This window comes from Arvicola amphibius, chromosome 9 (genome assembly GCF_903992535.2).
Source record: "Arvicola amphibius chromosome 9, mArvAmp1.2, whole genome shotgun sequence".
Lineage (NCBI taxonomy): Eukaryota > Metazoa > Chordata > Mammalia > Rodentia > Cricetidae > Arvicola > Arvicola amphibius.
Window position 1 is genome coordinate 80,411,477 of NC_052055.2, and position 12,612 is coordinate 80,424,088.

At 36.5% G+C, this 12,612-nt stretch overlaps 1 protein-coding gene across 6 annotated transcripts in view; it reads right to left on the bottom strand.

Moving 5' to 3' along the window:
• The window catches only part of Rims1 (regulating synaptic membrane exocytosis 1), a 473,179-nt gene that overhangs the window by 217,495 nt on the left and 243,072 nt on the right, over positions 1-12,612 (bottom strand). The window lies entirely within an intron of this gene.

Here is a 12,612-nt window from a genome sequence, read left to right on the forward strand (position 1 = left end):
ATGTTTGTTTTAACTTGAGGCTCTCACCAAGAGAGGGAGCACAAGTCCTATGCTGCCTGGTATGGGAGACTAGATAGTCCAGAGTTTTAGTGTAGAAAAAAAAAAAAGGCAAACATGATTCATGACTGAAGGAAAAAAGAAAAAGAAAGAAATCAATTAAATGAATACTAATGATATGCTGCTATACTCATAGATCAATGCCTTATCCAGTCATCATCGGAGAGGCATCCTCCTGCATCAGATGAGAGACGCAGAGATGCACAGCCAGTGAAAGAGTCTAATGCAGAGGTCTCCGTAATCACCAGAGAGTCCATCTCCTCAGATATCAGGACACCCAGCAGAAGAGAGAAAGGAGAGACTATAGGAGTCAAAGGGGAGGGGCGGGAGGACAGCAGGAGAACAAAGACCACTGAATCAACTGAGCAGAGAACACATAGTCTCAGAGAGACCCAAGTGACAAGTATGGGACCTGCATGGGTCTGGAACAGGTCCTCTGGCTGTAAGCTTGGTGTTTCTGTGCTACTCCTAACAGTGGGAGTGGGTTTGCTCTTGCTTGCTCCTGGAATTCTTTCTCTCCTGTTGGGTTGCCTTGACAGGCCTTACTACAAGGGCTTTGGCTTGGACTTAATGCATTTGTGCTGTTTGGATGTCATCTCTTGGAGGGAGGCCTGCTCTTTCTTGAAGAGAAAACAAAGGGAGAGTGGTTCCAGGGGAGCAGGGAAGTCAGAGGGGTGGGAGTTGGAAGGGGTGGATGAAGGCAAAACTGTGGTCAGGATGTTTGTCTGAGAGAAAAATCTATTTTCAATAAAAACATTTTGTTTAAATTTTAGTGTCTGTGATGTTTGTCTATTTTTAACACTTTCAGAAAATATTCCTTATTCAAAATTACTCTAATGTCTTATTTCCTTCTCTATCATAAGTCAAAAACTTTGCTTCAGAATTTTCTATGTGGGATGAGATTATTCAGTCATGTGAAACAAAATTAACTATAAAAATATACTAATATAATTATTTTTAGGAAAAATAATAACTCCCAATCTCTACTTTTGGTTCTATAAATTATTCATAAATTAAAAAATATTTGCTACTATAAAAATTACTTGTGTGTATGTATTAGATACATAGAAATTATGAAAGTAAAGTAGAAACATCGTATATTTCATACTAAATATAAGACCCATATACAAAGAGACCAAGGTAGTAAGACGCAACATATCATGTACATGTAAGATATTCCATTTTGATTTTCAATTATTAATTAAAATTATCTGGAGTTATAAATAATCAAAACTGGTGTGCAAATGATTCTACACCAGATTTCTTATAAGACTTAACTATGAAAACCAAACCTTACACATACAGAAAGTGAAAGACAAGCACACACTCCTTTTAGAGATGATACCATGCAGGAACATATCCTGATTTAGTGTCCTGGGATTTGATCCAAGCAAATTCTCAGATCTTTAGCAATCAATTACAAAGTGGAATGAAAGATTTTTGTGCTGTAACATGGCTTCTGAAACTCCATGATATGCATCAGAAACATGGGGGGAAACAGAAATTATATACTGATATTTGGTTCTAAAATTTTATTTCACACTTAATCACCAGGGCAAACAATAGATCAGGACATTTACCTAAACAACAGAAATCCCAACACTTCTTAAAGTATAGATAAGGAATCTCATAGGTCACACTACATGCTCAGGAGAAATATAAACATATTCAGATGTAGGAAGTGCTTTACGCTTGCTATTCCATGAAGTGTTTATAACTGTGTGCACTATTGCTAGGGAAGGAATACCCCGTATAGGGCACCAGTTGTAAACAAAGAAAGAATTCCACTTCAGTCTAGTTAATGAAACAAGTTTATCTGAGGTTGCTTTCTGGAGGTGGGTGAGGGCTTACTTACAGGAACATGTACAACATATGGGCAACTACAATACTGAAGAAAATGTCTTTCTCTCCACTAACTCTTATCTACCGAGGAAGCCATTCAGATGGGGAAGAGTCTTGTAAACCCAACCCTATCGTCCAGTGTCTATCAACCTATGGGTACAGGCAGGACCTGTAATCCACCCTCTTTTCCATGACCAAGGGGCACAACCTCATGCAGATCTCCTTCAGGGAATCAAAACTGTTGACACCTCAAGAAGACAAAGGCTACCCCATCCCCAGAGGACTGCATTCCACAGTATGCTTACAGATATCCACAATGAATCTGGAAATATATTAATGGAATTGTTTCCCTTATGAAATCTATTTTAATTTTTGATCAAAAATACGTATGCAGACTTTTCAAATCTAATGTGTATCTTTACAAATAATTTTATGACTTACTTTAGTACAGCACTTCTATCACTCCAATATTTTGAAAATATGAACAACGGGCAGTGGTTGCACATGTCTTTAATCCCAGCACACAGAAAGCAGAGGAAAGTGAATTTCTGTGAGTTTGCGGCCAGTCTGGTCTACAAGAGCTAGTTCCAGGATAGGCTACACAGAGAAACCCTGCCTCAAAAAAAAAAAAAAAAAAAAAAAAAAAAAAAAACAAAGAAAAAAAGAATATAAACAAAGTTGCTAAATTTTCTTTATATTGCTGAACTCGTCAAATTCTCCTTCTTGTGAAAGATTCAGGAGAGTATTAATTGGGGACAAATTATGAAGTGAACATTTCACTATGTTAAAAACTAAATGAGATAGTAGGAAATATTGAGTGATGATATATCAGTAGATGGAAAGGTTCTTTTTCATTTTTGTTGCTCTGGAAATGGGGGTGTATTTTCCAAATCTACTCCTATTTTATTGTCCCGTTTTCCTAGGTTTATTTTCTCCCTTTGGAAATGTTTGCACATTAATGTGGGTGAATTAATAATTAAAATATGATTTAATACATTTCTTTTTAATGAAAAGAACACTTTCAGTTTCACTTACTCACTGAGAATATTTTCATTTAATTTTGCATGCAATTTAAAATACTTGCAATTCTAGTGTAATTTATATATTACTTTTATTAATAATGCAATAAGTGTGTTCATGCAATTCTACATGATTCCGTAATATTTGACATTATTGAATAGAAATAAGACAGAGCATCTGATTTACTCTTAAACTACTTATATTTTCCTACATGAAACAGAATTCTGCAGTGAAACCCTATTGATCAAATCCTTTTTTATACGTAAGACTATTTTTAAGAGCACAATGGAAGATAGCAATTACTTGGTGAAACTCAATACATGTTAAATGTTCTCTTGCTCCAAACACTACATAGTGAAGGTTTTATTTTAAAATTTTGCAAATTTACTTCCCAAAAGTGGTTTGGAGAATTTCTGCCTTTAGAATTTCAGCACTTTAATATTGCCCACTTCCTAGAATCCTGGAAATGTTCCTTGTTTCAAATAACACAGTGAGGTTTCACTGAATAATAGTAACTAAGGCTACAGAGCCATGAGTTCCACAAATAGAAACTTCAAAGAAGGTGATAACAAATGTTTAGGAGTTGCTCCGTGTATGGGGAAAAGGTAGTAGGATGAAGGGCTTTTATAAAGAATGGAGCTTGGGGCTGGAGAGATGGCTCAGTAGTTAAGAGTATTGACTGCTCTTCCGAAGGATGGGGTTTGTTCCCCAGCATCACAGGGCAGCCCAGAACATCTTAACTCCAGGTCAGGGGATCCAACACCCTCTTCTGGCCTCCAAGACCACCATGTACACATGGCATATAGACATACAAAAAAGCAAAATACTTGCAAACATAAAATGAAAATATTTCTTTAATAGAGGGAGTCAATTTTAAAACACAGCGATCTCTAGGTTTGAGATGGCAGCTGCTGTGACTAAGGTGAGAAGTAAATTCAAGGTAGAATAACGTTCAATCTGCTATTCTCTGAGTCTAGAATCCTTCTGTGTCTTCTCACACTGTCCTCACAGGCCACCTTTAGTGTCAGTCACCACATGCACATAGATGGTTGTTCCGTATTTAGAATGGATCGATCAGCGTTGATTTTGATATTTGGGAAGAACTGCACTATTACTTTTTTCTAAGATGCTTACTGTCTCCACATGACTGATAACTAATTGTTACAGTTATTGTTATGCAGTATAAGTCTTTTTTTAATATCATGCAGGTAGGATACAGAGACAATTAGTTTGTTCCATAGAGGTACAAACATGTAAATTCACTTACCAATTTGATCATGCTAATTATATTACATTAAAAAGATTCAAAGTCTGTATGACTTTCACTTGGTTTTAAATAGACCATCTATTGCTATATAATGTCTGAAAATGTCTTACATGTATTTCTGCTCATGGCTCTGTAAGCATCTAAAATTTACATTATCTAGAATCTACGTAGATCATAACACTTGAGAGGCAACACTGCCATTATGACTGACAGTGACTGAAGCAGGCCCTGAGGTAGATGCCAGGACCTGATTACCTTCTCCCAACCTCCTCACTGAACTCCTGAGCACAGACTGTGAAGCTCTGTGTTTCAGCTTCCTCATTTAACATAGGGACTGGTGAGATGGCACGGTGTACTAAGGAGCTCACAGCCAAGCCTGACAGCCTGGGTTACACCCAAGACCCACAAGGCAGAAAAGACTTCAGCAACTTGTCCTCTCGCCCACCGCAATACACAAAAGTAAGTAAATAAATAAATGTGATCTGCATCTTAAATCTCTCTGAGAAATGAGAGAAAACATACAACAGACATAGTAAATACTCACTGACGTTTATGTTATTTAACATATGTACATCAGCCACAGACGTATCTTCACGATTTTTGTAATGTGAAATGCTCCATGCGCTACTAATTTGTAATTCTGACAAATGATTTTAGGTCTCAGTTCAACGCTAGCCCATTATTCTAGGCACCGGAAACAGAGCAGTGAACATGGGGGTTGGGGAAAGCCTTCCTAGGAACTTATGTCAAATTAAAGGAAGACAGAGAGAACCAAACATAATTTGTAAAGTGACCAGCAGAGGCATATGGGGCACAAGTGGCTAGAGAAAGGACAAAAGTCACTCCGTTGAAGCGGGGGCTTGAGTTTGAAACTGACTTGAAGAAAGCTGATCAGTAAGATTAAGTTATGCATGTAACGGGAAAGGCAGCCCAGGCTACAAACACAGCCAGGGAACTGACCTGGGTAAGTTTTTTTTTTTGGTTTTTTTTTTTTTTTTTTTTTTTTTTTTTTTTTTTTTTTTTTTTTTTTGAGCAAAGTGGATAAGAAAGATTTATTTCCTTGTTTTCCATGAGTGACATATGATTACTTTATAATAAATCTATTTTGTTGACAAAAAGAAACTAAAGTTATTGAACTTAAAATAGTAATTAGCATCAACACACAATAATATTACTGATTCTGTCACCTTTTCCATACTTTTAGAGCTGGGACTATGAAGAAATTAATTTCATAACTGCATGATAATCAATAGTGATCACCAATAGATTACTAATATGCATCTCTGAGTATGTTTTATACATAACTGTACTTTTACTAGGGTTAAGTACAAAAAAATACCCCTTTTATATAGGAAGCCTAATATATGTGATCCCAAGATACTATAAATGGGTATATAGTGGCTATTCTTGGTTGTCAACTTGACTACCTCTGTAATTATCTAATTTCCAAATGGCTGGCATGCCTGTCCAATTTTTTTTCTTGGTTAAAACATCTCTTTTCTTGTATGTGTAATAAAAAAGTGAGAACAGCCACTTCTAATGTGGATTTTTTTTTTTTTTTTACCCCAGGACCCAGCAATCCCACTCTTGGTAATTTACCCAAGAGATGCCCAATCATATTACAAAAGCATTTGTTCAACTATGTTTACAGCAGCATTATTTGTAATAGCCAGAACCTGGAAACAACCTAGATGCCCTTCAGTGGAAGAATGGATGAAGAAAGTGTGGAATCTATACATATTAGAGTACTACTCGGCGGTAAAAAACAATGACATCTTGAATTTTGCATGCAAATGGATGGAAATAGAAAACACCATCCTGAGTGAGGTAACCCTGGGTAAGATTTTCCATGGGGGGGCGGGAAGAGCTGAGACAGGTTAATGTGACAGGCCAGGTGGCACAGAGCTGTTTCAAACTGAATCAATCTCTGTGCCGCAGACCTTTGCTTTGATGAAGCAACTAATAAGGAGCCATTGCAAGACTCGGAGCAGAGCGGTGGTCTGATAGACCTTGGGGTTTAACAGGATTCCTCTGGGTGTTGCAGTGAAGATCAAATGGAAGGAATCAAACGTCAGGGTTCTGTAAACTGGATTTGACACTGCTATTTTTGGATTGTCTTTCCCCAATATGTCCCAACCTTTAGAGTTATCTTTTCCAGTGTCGTTTTCACGGACAGAACAAAGTTGAACTATTTACCAGACACGGTTTGTACTTTCACAGCATTAAAACTTAGACCAATGCTTATCTCCTATGTTTTGTCTACAATACAAGGTACCCACCCGCTCATCGACATTAATGGCTTCTGCTGCTCACTGATGTCATCCCTCTGCCCAATGAGAGCTTCTCTCCATCGCTTCTCCATGTCTTCAAGTGGTCTACATGGCTGTGCTCCTCTTGATGAATAGCCAAGGTCTATACAAAACCAGCAAAACTTTTTCCAGTGGGAAATTGCTTTTCAAACTATTGTCCTTCTAGTCATGTCCTTCTCTGCCCTTTAAAGGTAAAGTTCAGAGTATCCTAAATTCATACCTTTTCTACTTCCTCATGCCTCATCTGTTTTCACATTCTGGAAGCCTATGCCCATCCTCATGATGACATTTCCTTTTTTCTTTTTCTAACACTGATAATCCATTTTGGTAAATTTGAGCTACCTTCCTCCCTTACTGAACTCTTCTTCAGTGTCTGAATGCTCTGACCAGTTTTCTTTGCTGCTTTCTAAAATGCAAAGACAATGTCTTCTTCAGGCCATGCTCTTATATGCCGCTTCACACATCCTTAACTAAAATCTTTATTATTCACTCATATTAAATGATGTCGCACAGGGGATTTCATTATTGTTCACTTAATTTTATATCCTAATAGGCTCCATGAGAAATTTCAACAGTCTCCATTTTCACCATGATGCCTTTGAAAGCAATGTACTTTAGGGGATTTATAAAATAAATACATATTTGATTAATAAATAATATCCATGCCTACTATGCAAACATGACATCTGCATTATAGAGCATATACAATAGAAATTTAATAAGATAAAGTATAATTTAGCTTTTAATTATATTTGCTATTCAAAGAGATTACCTTTCAGTATAAACCAATGTCTTAAAATCATTGCCTCCAGCTTAGTCACCGTTTAAAATACTCAAACACATTCACTGTCATTTGTAACATGTGGCCATTTGAATGACAGAAACCTCAGACTCCAAATGTACAATATAGACATGGTTATGCTTTCTACAAAATGAATTACCTGTCCCATCCACACAATAACCCAACTCATTAATATGAGATTTATCCTAGCTTACTTGGTCTTTAGCTGTTCATCAAGTTTTCTTAATTTTGACTCCTAAAAATCATGACTCTCCTTCCTATCTACCGCCTCATGTTTCTACTGACAAAGTAAAAACAATCGTCTTTCTCCACCAAGATTTCTAAAGCCAGTGTCTTAACCGAGTTTTCTAGCTTTCGTTGTTTATTAAGTAAATACTGAATACCTTTTCCAGATATTACAAACTTTAAAATTATCTCCCTATCTCCTATGATGGTACTGGGCATTGAACTGGACTTCATGAATGCTCCACAGTCCTGCTCTAAGCTATAGACCCAGCCTCTAAAGTTGCTTCCTTCCACCTAGATTTAAAACCCTTTGACACACAGTAGTTCTTGCCAACTCTTCCACCCTAATATGTTTCCTACATGAACAAACACAACATATCACACACATGTGTATTTTAGTGTTCTGAATGAATATCATGCCAGGTATATAGTATTTGTCAACCTATAATACTTTCAGGTTATTTCCAAAATAATTAATACAGTTTACAGTTACTTCATTATTTATATCTGAAAATTAGTTCATATGTACATTGATGATATAAAATTTCCATATGGTGATAGGCTGCGCACAAACTTTCTTTTTATCTTTGCTTCCCCCAGAGCTAATCCTCCAATCTCATCACTAGCACTGCATCAGAACATCAGCTGGAGCCTTTCTTTCCTCCTGTTCACATCTCGTGTGGATCCCACAGACCTCCCCGCTCCTAATTTCTCTCTCCTACTTGTTGCTTTGACCCAGACCCCCAACTCCAGCAGGCACCCCCTGCAACCCAAGGGCTGCTCCTCCTAGGGCAACAAGCAGGCTGAAGAAGGGAGAGCCAAACCTCTCCTAATGCTTCTAAGATCCGATCCCCCAGTCACATCCTGGTCACTGTAGTAGGAAACCTGCTGTGGCCTCCATTTTCTCTCTGACCCCATTCCCAGTGGATCACAAAAACTTTCTTCTCCAACTTACTTTTCCCCAACTCATCCCAGTATCCCAGCCTCCAACATCAGCAGGCATCCCCTATGAACATACCAGCTGAGCAGGCCAGGAAAACAAGCAATACACACCCAGAACAGGCTCCAAAAATTCAGAGAGGAGACAGAAGGCAAAGAACAAAACCCACCCAACAAAGACAAATCCAGAAACTACTACCCAGAACTTTAGCCAACCACAAACCTAGATGCTTAGACACCAGCATAAAAACATGATCATTCAAGGAAATATGTCTCCACTAGAGCCCAGCTATCTTATCACAGCAAGCCCTGAATATTCCAACACAGCTGAAGCACAATATAAAGACCTGAAAAGAGCCTTTATGAATATTAGAGACTTTCTTATGGAGGAAATGAATAAATCTCTTAAGGAAATCCAGGAAGACACAATCAGTATAAAGAAATAAACAAAAATGCTCAATACCCGAAATTGGAAATAAAATCAATAAAGAAAACCCAATTGAAGGAATTCTGAAAACAATTATAATTACAAACACCAATGGCATAAGTTATCCCCTTATAAAAAATTCAGAGTAAATGAAGGATGAGAGTAAAATAGATGAGAATGAAAATTGACAATTAATTGCAAATTCAAGATAGCCAAAGATAAAAATCAATTAAACTAGGATTATCTCTCTGCAGAGATTACTAAAACTGATGAATTCTTTCTTGTGTGATTAAGGGAAAAAAGAAAAAAAAAACAAAAGAATTACAATGCTGCAAAACTAGAATTTGTTAAAAATCATAAAACAGGAAAAATTAGATTAACTTTTACCAACAAATTCAAGAAGATACAGGAAACAGAAATTGCAAAAAAAAATTTGAAACCTCTGGCACTGACACAAGAGGAAGTAAAGTAACTTAATGACCCCAATGATTCAGAAGTTAAGTCCATATTTAAAGACTTACCTTATAATAAAAAATCCCAGAACCAGATTATTTTTCACAAGAAATCTTCATAAAATTGTCTAAGAAGTAAATGGAGCTGATGGTACACGATTCTTTTGAATTACACAAAAAAAAGAAGAAATTTTCCCCTACTTCTGAACTTTTATTTCTGTCAACTTAATTCTGGGACTAAAATCATGATATAAGGAAACTTGTACAAAATTAAATTAAGAGACAATGCCACATCCAATCAGGCTCTTTCAAAGTAAGCAAATTAATCCAGCACTCTACAACTACATAAATCATTATTCACCAAAACAGAGTGATATTGATCATTGAATATGATATTATACATTAAAATATTTATGAGATTTAGATACAAAAACATTTAAGAAACATGTATGAAAACTATTTGACAAAATCCAACACCTTTTAGTTATAAAAAAAACTCCACAAAAGAGAAAAAGCAACACATTTCAAACATGCCCTAACTATGATGTAAGGTGTTTCCAATAACTGCTTCTAACAAGACAGTTAATAACAAAAGGCTCAGAGCCTGATACCCGAGACATGAACAACCAAAAAATTGCATCCCACCATTACGCATGATTTTCAGAGATACAGTAATAGATAAATAGAGAAACTGCAGGGTCTTGGGAATGGGTCACCCTTCAGTGCGGCTACATTCAAGAGTACATGGGGAGCACACACTGCACTTCATGAATTCTTAATATTTTAATTAAAAGAGAATACAAGGTTGGGTCAGCAGAGAACTGGGGATGGATCTGGGGAAGTCAGGGGAAGTGGTGCATATGAACAAAATACATTGTATGACTTCTCGGTGTACTAATGAAAATGAAGAAAAGAGATAATGAAGTTTAATTTCTTTTAAAGACTAAAAAGATGGAAAAAAAACATTAAGGAGTTTCTGTTTTATAAAAAATTTGAAAGAATTTGTGAAGTACTGCCACAACTAATAAATGATTTTACTTATAAACAAGATTCTAATTTAATATAAAACATCAATTTTATATCCATTCACTAACAAAGTACTTGAAGGACTAATTTGTTATATAATTTATTTTAAAAACTTAGAAATGCTTAAAGACTTTAAGAAAATATTTACAGGATTCAGTATAATTACAAGCTATTGCTTTAAAAAGTATATAAAGATTGCTATGGAGGGGCTGTGTTGTTCTAAAAGCCCAGTTCTAACCTGCACTATGATTGCATTACAGGGAGAGGTTTAGTAACTTTGAATGCAGTTATAGGGAATAAGCTCTAATAAAATAGAATTAATGTCAGGGCTTCCCCCCCCTCTGTGTGTGTGTCTCTGTGTCTCTGTCTCTCTCTCTCTCTCTCTCTCTCTCTCTCTCTCTCTCTCTCTCCTCTCATATACATCCACATCCACATATACATGTATAAGTCTCTGACTCATCTTCAAGCAGAAAACAAGAAGGCCCCGTGGGAATAGTGGGAGGTTGGCCTGCTACAAGACAGGAAGAACTGCTTCACTATAAACCAACCCTGCTGATACTGAGAAATTGTCTTGCCAATCTTAAAAACTATAAATAGAGATAAACAAACATATACTGCATAAGTTGCACAGATTGTGGTATTTTTACACTACAGGCATATAAATATAAATAAATACCAAGTACAAACATACAAGCCATCATAAATTATTACATATTAAAGTAGTGTAAAGATGCAAGGCTCATTCAACAGAAAGGAAATCAAGCATGGTACTAGAGACCAAGCCACCTGCCTGGAAATAGCAAGGCCATGAATCTTAGAGGAGAGTCTGCTACCACCACTTTACTAAAGCAGCATAATTTCTAACTACTTTCTAAATACTTATCCATATGCCAATTGATAAGTTAGCTCTCAATCCTCATCAAAGACGCTTGTCTTCTCAGCAGACAGAGATCCTAACAGAAAACAATAACTGATCACAGTACTGATAACAACTAACCATGGAGTGCACAACGCCTGTGGATATATGTGTGTGTGTGTGTGTGTATACAGTAGGACTCCTAATGCTTAGGGGTCATAACAGAAAATGGGCATGAAGATTGTAAGAGCCTGTGAAATAGGAATTCTTGTGTAAGATGAGAAATGATAGGGAGACTATGCCTGTGATACTGCAATCATATGGCTATCTAAATAAGACCTGAAAAGTGACAATACCAATAGACATGTTAACACGGGAGTCATCTCACAGGACCTGATCTAATGGAGAAAGGGAGAATTAGTCTTTTCCAGGTATGAGCTCACAAATTGGTAAGCTAACACTAAGCAGTTAGTCCTGAAATGATGTACATGCAAACAACATTAACTGAATTCAATAGGCTGTAGTTTTATATTCACAAACACACATAAACACACGTGTTTATGCATGTGTGTGTGCACAGTAATAACCATAGAAAACAAGGATGAAATAATTATAATTATGGAAATCATGAATGTGAGGAGTCGGGGAAAGGGGGTTGGAGAGGAGGATATGGCAAAGATTTGAGGGAAGAAAGGCAAAGGAAGAGACGATGCAACTGTATTTAAATAAGATTTGAAAAAATTAAATAAGGCAACAAAAATAAGATTCTAGAGGTCAGGAAAAATGTAGGTATTTCTTTGTCTATAGTCCTTGATAGCTATGACAATAACTTCATCCTATGTGCTATTGTGTGAGTCTCTTCATTACCTTATGTTCCTCTGGGCAAGTAAAATCATTTCTTACCTTTAATTCCTCTAGACCAGTAGTTCTCAATCTGCAGGTTGCAATTCGTTTGAAGGAATCAAGGGACTATTTCAAAGAAATTGCATATCAGATATGCTACATATCAGATATTTACAGTATAATTCATAGCTAGCAAAAATACAGTTAAGAAGTAGCAAGGAAAATAATTTTATGGTTAGGGGTCACCACAACATGAGGAACTTTATAAAACAGTTGCAACATTAGGAAGGTTGAGAACCACTGCTCTAGACCTAGATGTATTTCTGCCTTTCAGTTAAGCCTTGACTGGATCCCGGGAATCTGAACCTTCCCATAGTGCTATTGTCTCTGATGAGTGACATAAGTGTAAGAGCATCATATTACCCACAAATTTCATGAAAAATATAATACATCATATATAAATCCCTATGCATGAAGAGGTAGAGACAGTGCAAAAAACATGGAGAGAGACAGAAGAGAGGGAGAGAGAGAGCAGAGGAAAAAGAGT